The following is an 11,845-nucleotide window of genomic DNA, read 5'->3' as shown; positions in this document are numbered from 1 at the left end:
TGTATGCTTGTTATTTCCAGTTTCTGTCGAGCAGGAGGAGGAAGATAGGCTGCGATCTTAACCTTTTGTTCGCAGGAAATTTCAGTGCACACAAGAACTGTGGCTTCCTAATCAGCGGGTTCACCTTCTCACATAAATAAATGTTATCAGCAGTAGGCAGCTGCGTTATCTGGTAAAGACTAAAAAAAAAAATGCAAGCAACCAGTAGCATGCCTGCCTGCTGCAGGTATCCAGCAATGAAAAGAGCTGCTCTTTGTAGGTTGCTTTGCTTTGTCGTGGATCCCGTGCCAGCTGCTAGATCTGAGTGTTGCTGTACGCTGGGGATTGTCGCTCCCTGTTTCTGGGGAGGGAGCAAGCTGTTCAGTGGAAAATCTTACGTGTTTATCTGAAGGGATTTCGTCTTTTCTAATAATCTGTGCCACGTACTTAGAAATGAAAAGGTTGTGTAAATATTGAACTAACTTGTTAGTTAGCCACTGTTTATTTATCACAACTTGTTATAGCAGGAAATTTGCTAGGCCAGGTTGTACAATTCATCTCCAGAAAACTGCAACAAGTAGGAAAGAAAAACTCCCTTATGTCTCTTCATAACAGTTTGAACAGAGAAAGACTGATCTTTAAACAAATTCTTTCTGCTATCCCTACAAGCTCACAAGCTACATATTTACTTACAGCAGCTTCCTCTGTTTAAAGCATTAATGTCAAGCAACCTGTTTGTGGGAGTCAAAGCTGCTTGTTCCTCTGAAGCAGGCAGGCATGAGGCGTTTCTGGGCTGGGGTATTAACCACTTTCAAAGATGCAGGAGGATATGAGGCCTGTCAGCTGAAGTTCTGCTGGGGTTTTCCCAACTCTCAAGTGATCCTCTTGCCAAAGCTGGTGAGTCTTCTCCAAGGTGGGTGGCTCGGTGGAGATCATGCTTTGGTGCTGAGGAGCAGCTCGCTCTCCAAAGTACATGCGGAAAGATGCAGCTGCCTTGAGAAGGGAAGAGCACAGAGTTTTGACCGTGGGCATACCAGTTGATTGCAGTATGTTCTGAAAACCAGCCTGTCTCAGCTGGAGTAGTAACTGGGAAGGGAACTTACTTCAGAACCTTTTCTTCAAAAATTGCCGTGGGTTCTTTTCCCGACTAAGTTTCATAATAGAGTTAAGTGATTGAAACCTGGTCCTAATCTCTGTTTATAAGCCAGGTCACTTGGTAGCTAGAAAATCACTCTTCCTCAGATACTTAAGGAAGACAAACGCAGTTAGGTCAGCTTCTGAGGTCTTGTACTTTGTTGCATTGTCACATTCTAGTGAAGAGAGAGGGGTCTTTTGCCCACTGTGGCCATCATATTGGGATGCATTTGCAGTTATAATTTATTTTGCTGTTTGTGGACAGGAGCAAGACAGGATTTTTGTTACAACCTCATTGAGTTGAAATGTTCCATCTTGTTTTTCATATCTCTGCCCCTCCCTGGGCACTACTATTGAGATAGGTACCCTGCACACCTGATGCTTCCTCTCATTTTCACCCACTCAGATTTCTCCGAGTGTCTTTGCCAGACCTGGGAAGCTCAGTGCTTTGCTGCGGGGTCGCAGAGTACCAAAAAGTAATGCAAATAGCAGCAACAACTGAATTACTATGTGCATATGCACATAGTTCTTTAGGAATTCTTTAAAAAACTAATTCTAGCACATACATAATTTATAAAACACATCAGTGCACTCTTGCAGCTGTGCACTAGTTAACCCAGCTAATGCTACACTAATATGAACATGAACTCTGTTTCAAGCACCTACTGAGCAAATGGCAGTGCGGGGTGGGGGGTGGGGTGGGGGGGGTGGGGGGAGGGGAGGGGAGCGGGAACCACCGAAACACCGAAAAATCCAGTGGTTATGGCAGGTGCTAGGTTTGCCTAAGTGTTCTCCAGTGGTCGTGCAGATCAAAAGTAATGAAATCTCAAACGAAGTGTTCTTGTGTTGCGTTGTCTAAGGAAATAAGCAATCTGGATTTGATGTTTGTACTCTGCTTGATTCAAGTCAAAGACTTGCACTTGGGTTTCCTGCCTTTCACTTGAGCATCCTAAGCATCAGCCTATTGCATTATTCAGGACTGGGCTTTGTTGTTCTTTTGTCTGAAATGCAAAGGGGAAGGGAAGTGGAAACAGTTCCATAAATACTGGAGCAGAGCCTTGGGCCCAGGTCTGCGGGTTTGTAGTTTGATGTGAAAAATGCTAGAGGATTCTTTCTCCCTTCTCCACCTCATATAATCTTTGGTCCAGGGAGCCAGAGAGAGATGCTAACCCAGCCTTGTATGCATCCCATTTGTCTTGAACATGGGAGAGTTGTCCTTTCCAAAATGGGCAGAGTATGTATGATTATTCTTTTTTATTATAGTTTTCCTGAGAGATAATACCTACCTCCTGAATGCGTGCCCAGGCCAGTGAACTGTTTGTTCTGAAATATGGCTGGCAGGGTCATCAGCTTTTCTGTCTTCTGAATGTTTTTCTGTTTGGTTCTAGTCTTGAGTATCGGCCAGCACCTCTGGAGCTGCTGCAAAGGTGTAGGTTGGCATTGTCGCTGCTTTTAGAGCCGACCAGAGTTGCCCCTTTGATGAAGCTGCCGTTTGCACGCTGGCTGTTTGGATGTAGGTAGTCTGAAGGAGTAAAAACATTTTATATGTTCCTATAAAAATATATACTGCCTGAATTCCAACTTTAGATGGGGGACCATCGTCCTTCACAGCCAGATGGTGCCTCTAGCTAGACGTCTAGCACATCCGTGATCAGATGCTAGAGGAGTTGCACATTTCCAGGTAGAATCTGCCCCCAGGACCACATCACTGTGAGCCGGTGGTCTGCAGCATTGTACTTCATGAACCACAGCTGTTTATAGCGGCATTGACAGCTGAAACCACCAGCTCCTGCTTTACTTGCAGGGTTTGCATTCTGGTCATTTTGAAATGGTCGAACCGTATGCTCTTTGGGAAAGTCTTGTGTGTAAGCATTCTGCTTCCAGAACAAAGATTGAAAGGCTCATGTTCTCCTTCTCTGAAACAAGAATTGCTTCAAGGAAAGCCTGATGCACATTTTCAAAGAGCTTTGGCTTCCACTCAGCATTTAAGGTTAAATACTCACGAGATACATTTTGAACTCTAAACATGGATGTATGGCAGAAAGAGAAATGGCATGAGCTTCAGAACTGAATTCTGTCAGGGAAGGGGAAAGAAGCTGAAATGTGTTTAAAAACAAACCATCCAACACCCCATATCCTCAATGCCAGTTATGTTCTGAATAACTTCATCACCTGCTACTAAATCTGGCTCCTAAAAGCCTAAGCAATACATTAACAGAAGTGACTTGAGCTTGGCTGACCCGTAGAGGCCAAGGGAGCGGGCTGGCCATCGTGTGTTCCCCAGTAGGCATCACTGCTTCGGTCTCGGCTTGCAGGGAACACGATGAGAGGTGCCCAGCAGCAAGGCTGCCCCAGCGGCCCACCTGGTTCTGTCCCGTTGTCTGTACAGCTGTCTGGTCTAGAACCCTAGAGGAAAGCACTTTGGGTTTAGTTCATGTTTGCCTTTCAGCCTTGGAGGGAAGTTCTGGGTCTGCGTTTCAGGGTGATCTTTATGCAGCTTATATAAACTGAGGAAAGAAAATTCTTGCATCCTTACAGGAGGAACAGAGAAGTCCAAGGCAGGAGCCTCCCCTAGCTTGCTCTTCCCCTCCCTGAGGATTCTACTTCTCCATCAGAAGCCCTGTACATTTTTCTTTTCTCTAGGATCTAGAGTGACTTGCAGTGTTGGGTGGCTAGAAAGCAAAAATAAAACTGTCCCTAGCCCCGGATGTCACAAGGCTCTCTGCTTCAGTGACATCTCCGGTATATTATGGCCAGATCTGGCATTTCCTGGCTTGGATTATATCCTTGAATACAATTTTCTCCAAAGCATGAGAAGAAGTCTGCTTCCCACCTGTCTAAGCTTTGGAGGGAGAGAAGGGAAAGATGATCTGGGCTTCAACAGTCCTGGAATGAAAGGAAGTAAATGATTCGAGCTGTTCGTGTGCACTCCTCCTCAAGCTCCCGGTGTTCCCAAGGTTTTCCTTGCAGGGGGGCTGGCTGCTGGTGCTGCGTGGGGACGGTGGCGGCGGTCCTGCGTGCCCTTTGATTCAGACTGGGAACTGAGAGTTGATCCAGTACGTCTGATGGGACAGATCTCCAGTCTTTCCATAAAAAAGCTTTTTTTAGCTCATACATGTTTCTGATGATGTGGAAGAAACTATTTTTAAGCTGGGAAAGTCTGTAGCAATGTTTTGAATTCCTGAATGGCTGACTGACTAGGATAATGCCTCTGAGGAACACTGGAAGCAATTTACAGCCTTAGATGGAGATTTTTATTTACTTACACAGACTTTTAAAGTCAAAACTTTAGCAGTTTGTCACCCAACTCAAGGGCTCTTCGCCTTTCATCTCCCTCGTATTTGGCCAGGAAGGGCATACTTTCTCATTCCCTCCACTAATGATATAGATGCTAAAGATACAGATCTTTCTGGCCCAGCCTCCCCACAGTTAACGAACATGTTGGGACAGTAGATCACCTTGCTAGAGACGCACAAATTGCAGCAGACAGCAGTAGTAATGGCTCGTTAATCTCTTCACTACTCTCTAAATTGAAAATCTGTGCAAACGTTGGAGGTTTCAGTCTGAGTGACCCGTCTTGAGGTCTCCTGCTGCCGGGCCTGAAATACTTTCCATGTTTCTAACAATTTTATGCTGCAGTTTCCCAAGTCAGTGTTTGTTCCCAGCCCAAGGGCAAATCTACTTCAGTCTTACTCTTGCCAGATGAAAATGATTACAGAACTTGAAGTCAGTGTGTTGCTTAGCTGATTACACTTCGTGAAGTTTAAATCAAATTAATTCCTCAGCTGATCATTCTATACAGCCAGTACGCTGCCTGAAAAGAAGTTCATCTGTGTGCAGTTGGAAAATAACATTTTAAACTGCAAACTCTGAGTAAGAAGGAGGCTGATGGTTTCATTAGTAGCTGAGATCTGCTACCATGAAACTGCTGCAGAGGGGAAACCTCTCCTCCGGGACGGAGGCAGGCAGTCCCATGCTGCTGGGCTTCCCATGGGAACCAGTTCAACTTCCAAAGCTGGTGGAAAGCTGACAGGTTTCTCTTGGGTTAGCGTGCTTGTTCACTTGCAAGGAAAATCCCAGAAGGAGCAGCAGGCGTGTTTGGTGGGAGCCAGGCTGGAAGCAGGGTGCTCTGGCTTCTGTCATCCCCGGGAAATGGGGAGGCTTTTCCACAGAAGCATTGCCCTATGGAAGAGAGACGCCCTGGGGAGGGAGGGGAGGCACCAGGACTCCATTTCCCTCCCTCCCTGACACCACTTGGCATCCTCGCTTTTGATTTCAGGATGTGAAAACCCCGTTTCACTGCTGCCGGTAGCAGCATATAATGCAGCTGGCCAGCGTAGCTGTGGCTTCTTTCCTTCCAGCTCTGATTTAAAATGGGTTTATTTAGGATGTTTTCCCAGAAAGTCTAAAAACCACACTAAGAGAGTGGGGTGCTGGTTGTTTGCAAATGAGCTGGGGTTCGGGGGCAGTAAATGCAGTCATAAAATACATATTTATAATTAGCAAACAGTGACAAGGGGAAGTTCACTGCAATAAATATGAATTAGAAATGAGAAAATGTGGGGAAGTAATGAGGGAAACAAAGGTCCTAAGGAAAAAAGAAATAATAAAGGGCAAGAAGGAGTGTTCAGTTAAATCCAGATCAGAAGGAACCTGTTCTCTGCCCAGGATTAGCTGGAAGCGCAGTCTGTCTGCGGCAGCACAGCGTGGGCAGCAGCGCGCAGCAGGTGTGCAGATCCCTGGGTGAGATGCCCCCACCGCAGGAAAGCTGCTCAGCAGCTGGTGCTCTTGCTGGGTATCCACCAGGAGTGGATAATTTGCGCTCAGGGGTTTTCAGCTAACCACACGGAGAGATCTCTGAACTGCTAATAGAGTGCTGGTGGGGGGTTATTAATGAGTCTTGGAGCTCAGGGGACCTCTGGGGACTGGGAAGCAGCTGTGGAAATGGGATGACCTAATTCCAGTCCTGTTTGCTTGCTTTCTGTCCCAGCAGAACGACGGAAGGTTTGATATGGGACGAACTAAAAAAACCCAAGAAAATATCATCATGGCTAATTAAACAAATTGATACGGAATGGTGTAGAAAATGAACTGTGTTGAGCTAAGCATATTTTACAATATTTCAGGTTTGCCTGATAAATGTAGAAGTTGCAGTGATGCTTGGGCTCCTGGAGAGGTTGAAGTTGTTTTGGGGGGTTGAAAGGTCCAAGCATTGCCTATTAAACCAGAGCAATGTGTGTTCAGTGTGTTCAGCATTAACCAATGTTAACCCTAAGCAGGGAATCATTAGAGACACTTTTAGTGGACAGCAGAGCCTGAAACAGGTACTGATATATCTATTAATATCTTTATTAATATTTGGGCAACATATGGAAGCATAACTATGTCCTTTGCAGCCTGTATTACAAGCAGGAAAGGTAGCAGCGGGGACGGGGCTCCGCAGCCCGTCGTGCTGAGCATCCCGCCCTGGATCAGGCCCTGTTGCCGCGGGCACCCCAGACCATCGCAGCACCCGTGGCCCATACAGGAGCTGAGCAAAAGACTTGGGCATCTCTACCTACCACTCAGACACAGATTAACAGCCCAAGAGCATCACTCAAGAGAACGGCACCGTGGGCAGTGAACCAGTGCTGAATGCCCAGAGGTGCCATCAGCAGCCAGGCTCAGCCTTGCAAAGGTTTGGTCTCCTTAGTCCTGACGCCCAAGTGACAACCACTGCTGCTGGTAGAGCCTGTGATGTGTCACGAGGCTGCTGTGGTGGCTCCCCAGCGGGGTGCCATCGCCCTCCCAGCTGGGCTGGGTTTCAGGTCACTGCCAGGCACGGGGCTGGATGCTCAGAGCAGGTTGGGGGTCTGACCACGCTGAGGCATTGTGCCAGGGGTCCCTGCTGAGGCCCCCAGGACTGTGCCTGGTCTGGGGAGACGGAATGCAGCACAGGCTTCAGCCCTCCAGAGGGTAGATGGAAGCGGGAAAAATGCTTTATGCATTCAAATGCCTTAGGTTGGTTTTGTTTGCCTGTGTATGTTTGTATTCTATGAAAATGTATAGCTCTATGTTTATGCACACAGATGCCGCTCTGTTTAAACACGCCTGCTGTGGCAGCATCAGTTAAGCCCCAAAGCCGGTGCCTGCTTACTGTGAGGAGAGCAGAGCTGTCCTCACGTGCTAAACCCAAGCGTATGGAAAAGCTGCACTACTGCACGTACAGCACTGGCTTGCAGGGTGCAGGAACCCCTATCTTTTACATCCTAGGCATGATAAAAGGATCCGGTGTTTGGAAGCCTTGGCCTGTCGAAGATTAAATAGCTGATCTATACAGCACAGCCGTGACTCTCAAGGCAGCACAAGCAGGAGCCTCTCAGTGGGTCGGGAAGGACGGAAAAAGGAACAGGGCTGATGCTGGCAAATGAAAGCATCTGTGATGCTGAAGCACCTGGATATTGCTTGTTACCAGGGACCAAACAAGTGCTCATTTAGGCCAAATCTGGCCCTATTTCCTGAGAAAAGCAGCTGTTGGATAAAAGATGAACCATGAGGCTTTATCTCTTCTTACTCACCTGCCACTTGTGCTGGCTTCTTAACAGCCTTCTGCGAGAGGAGCTGTGCGAGTCCTGAGATGGCCCTGGCTGCTGGGAGCTGGTTATGGGAATGCCGTGCCCTGCTTCACCCCCAGCTTTTGGGGACAAGGTGTGCCACCTTGCTGTGCCGACAGGCCACGGGGATCTCCTCCCCTTAGCGAAGCAGTGTGGGGAGGCACCGGCAGCACGGGGCTGGGAGCAAGATCATGGAGTAAGAGGAGACATAAACCATGGATCTCATGTCATGGCTGGAATAAGCATGTAGACCTGGGGGACTTGGCTATGGGAAGAAAACAAATCCCAGAAAAGCAGGAATCTGTATGTTTGAGGGGGGTAAAAAAAGGTAGCTCAATGTTACCTTTTCCTAACATCTTTGAGCATAATTAAATGAAATCAGGCTCCAAGCAGTTTCTACAATTCTTGCATTTAATTGCCGTGCTGTTGATCACCTTGGCTGCCCCAGCACAAGTCAGACCTGGGAGTTTCTCGCAAAGATACAAATTTGCTTGCAGCACTGTGGCTGGGTGGCTGCGTGATGCTGACTCTTCGGCGGGTGTACCATGGGGACATGAGCAGTACAGGCATTTGTCCCTGTAAATCTTGTATTAAACAGCCCAGTTTCTAGCCGGAAGTTAATGGTGCAATGCCTAGTGCTCTGCAGATGTGAACCTGCACCTGCCTGATGTACTGGAGAGGCAAGCGGAGAGAGGAACTCCTGAAAAAGCATTTCAAATGTCATTTCAGGTAACAAGGCTACGTGCATCCATCAGAAGCTACATTAAACCTACACATGCCATTCCTAAGGTACTATAGCTGGCTGGTCCAGTTGCCTGCTTTTTAGATTAGTGTGAAAGCCGTATTTGCTCGCATACAGAGACAAAACTAAGGCAGGTTGTGATTCTTCTTTTTTGCAGCTTCTTTTCACTGTTCCCCCACCCTTTGTATCCACCGAGCGGGCAGCTAGAGCCAGCCACACTGGCAGCACCCTGCTGGACAGCAGCAGGAGTTTCAGCAGTGCTAAATGATGACTAGAAGAGGAGGTGGGAAAAAGGTCAGTAACGGTCCAAGTTTGATCATAACATCATTGATTCCTGTCTCCGAGGGGCTCCTCAGAGCACTGCACCGAGACCGTGCCGTTTCTTGTTAGTCCAACCTTTAACTGATGCTTACAAATCTATGAACACAGACAGTTCTCTGGAAAATAATCCATGGGGGCATTCAGTTCTATATGGCAACAGACTGAGGAAGGGCAGGATATACAGAAATTTTGACTGCAGAATCTGTTCTGTGTGATGCTTTCATGGCAGCATTGAAATGCTTGGAGAAATAATAAACTAATTCACCAAACAGTCATGGTCATGTTCACCAAGGTCATTATACACTTCATCGGTTCATCTCTGAAAAGTAGCAGTTTGAGGATTTTTCTCCAAAAACTTGGATTTTGTTTATGGTGGTACTTGACTAACTTCAACAAACCAAACTGGTTTAAGTTTCCTTCTCATGAAAAGTATGATGGGGGAGCCAGTTTAATCAGTCAGAGGATTCATCATTGCATAAACAGAGGAAGAGGCTGAATTAGCATTAGTGAGAGATCTATGAATGTTCCTGGAGAAATTGCATTACTTTAACTCAAAGAGCTGACTCTAGGGCTTGGTTTTTCTCTCTTGCTCTGTAACCTTTTCGGTGGAGTGCTCTGTGATGAATAATATGTTGTTCTTCTTTTCTTAAATAAATCTAATTATTTTTTTCCATGGAGGAAATGGAATGATATGAGGTATCACTCATTCATCCTTTTATAACTCCTGTAATATTAACAAGGCCACATCCTGCTGGTGAGGAAAGCAATGTGCTTGGCCCTGGCAGTCAGTAGAAGAAGATGGAAGTATCTGATCAAATTACTCGGCTTCCCAGAGAAATAATTTTTAGATAATGATGATAATTGCCTGTTCCTTGCCTTGTTCTGTCCAGGTTGTGCCTAGCCATGAAACACTACAGCGGCGGCAAAGTGATGCTGGATGCGGGGATGTCGCTAGCGCAAAGCACAAGCGTGCCACCGAGGCAGTGGGTTGGGATAACCTGTTAAAGTAAGTACTTGGTAATCTCATACATATCTTGGATTCTTCTATAGGGCTTAAAGCATGTCACCACATACATCTTGAATTATATATGAATAGCTGATTGGACATGGCGTATCTGTGTAACCACAGTGTTATCCATCCGCCTAAGAGCTGTCGGCTCTGCCAGATGGGAAACGTCTGCTCCTGCACAGCCCATCTGTGGTCTGCGTCTTCCTCCTGTGTCAGAGATCCCAGTTGCTGCCGAATGGGATGGTCCCTGCCCCAGCAGAGGAGCTGGCCCAGATGTAGGAGGAGGAAAATTCCAGGTATGAGCATCCCTTGGGAGAGAAAGGACTCCTGTCCCTCCCTCCTGCCCTGGCCAGCCTTCCCCAGTGTTTAGTAGCAGGCTGGCCCCGGGAGGCAGGCAGTACCCCCAGGCAGTACCCCCAGGGCAGCACAGCCCGTCAGGGACCGCTGCGGTCACAGGTGGCTGGGGAGGATGGCTCCTGGCTTTCCCGGGCACAGGGCCCGACTGGGGCCTGCTGAGAGGTGGCTGCTTGTGCTTTTACTCAGCTGCAGTAGTTAAAGGGGGGAGAGATTCAGACCGCTGGCATGGCGCATCAGGATCAGGGTGGGTGCAGCGACACCAGCCTGTGCGCAATGCTGAAGGAGCAGCAGCGGTCCTCTCTTTTCTCCTGGGCAGGCAGGCTGGGGGGTCCTGCCCCAGCACCTGTGCTGGTGCTCGGGCAGTGGCTGACCTGTGCGGGCAGCCCCCTTCGCCACAGGCACGTTGCAGCCTGCGTGCCATGGTGCCTCTGCTGCAGCCAGCTGGGAGACAGAGGGCTGTGTGCTCAGGCTGTAGCACGCAGACTGCTGGGAAATACAGCACTGCTGGCCAAGTGTTGAGCCTGGGGACTCCAGAGGTGGGTTTGTGGTGAAGCAAGACAGGGGTGGCCTTCATCTCATTCAGGTGGAGTCTGGGCAATGAACATGGGCACGGTCCAAGGCCCTCTTCCTCGCCTGCCTGGTGGATGTAGTCAGAAAACACCAAATAGAGATCAGCTCTACCTTTATTCCTCATGAAAAGCTGCTAGCAGGTCCGTAAAGTGTAGTTGCAGGACTAGGGCTGCATGACCTACCTGCAGGGCTGGTGCCCTCAGCCATGCAGACTGACCCCAGGTCTGTGCAGGTGAGGTGGAGCATGCTGTCAGCAGACGGGCTCAGCACCCCCTTCCTGAGCAGGGGGTTCTTCTTCCATAGTCCCGAGCCCTGGGGAACTGACCCAGTCTGACCCCAGCTCTGTTTATTTCAAACTTCATAGCTTTAGAAAGATTCCTATCCAATGATCTAGACCTACTTACACCCCACTACTGTGTAGTAACATTCCACCAGCACTAAGCAATATTTCATCCAGGGACCAAACTTGCTGTCTGAGTTCAGAAGCCCTTCACCTTTCTGGGAGCAGATCTCTCAAAACCTCTCAAATATTTGTCTTTGGCATCGCATCCATGAAATGACACGATCTGGACTTTTTTGGACTGAAGCAGTGTGGAAGACAGTGCCTTTTTCTCTGGCCCTCTTCCCCCCATGGGGCTAAACCCTCTACCCATGTCCCTGGCAGCTCTGGAAAGGCTGGGTGATGGTGATGATGGCAAAATGTTGAGGCTTTGTGAGTAAGGGCATGCAGGGAAGTCAGTTAAAGGTAGCCCTATAGATCTGTTAAGAAAAGGGAGGGAATGAGGCTCTGGAGCTTTCTGGAGCCAGCTCCTGCGGCTGTTCCCATCTCTGACTGGTTATGCAGGTGCTTTGGTGTCTCACCCCAGCCTCTGCTGAACAGATGTCTACAGCACTGAGTTAAAAAGGATCTTGCCTGCAACATGAGGGGAAAGAATGAAAAGTCTGGGACCGGTTACCCTCGGCGAGAAGATTTAACACAACAAAGGTCACGGTAGCTTGAGCTCCAGTGTTCAGGAGATTGAGCAAACCTCACACAAGGCCAAGACAGACCTCAGGTATGTGACAGTCTGTGTCTGCTTGACCGCACAGTTCCCCATTCCCCTCTGAACCGCCTCACAGGGCTCCTGCCACATGAGGTAG

Source organism: Falco punctatus (genome assembly GCF_963210335.1).
Source record: "Falco punctatus genome assembly, chromosome: 7".
Lineage (NCBI taxonomy): Eukaryota > Metazoa > Chordata > Aves > Falconiformes > Falconidae > Falco > Falco punctatus.
Note: the sequence above shows the minus strand (reverse complement) of the source record.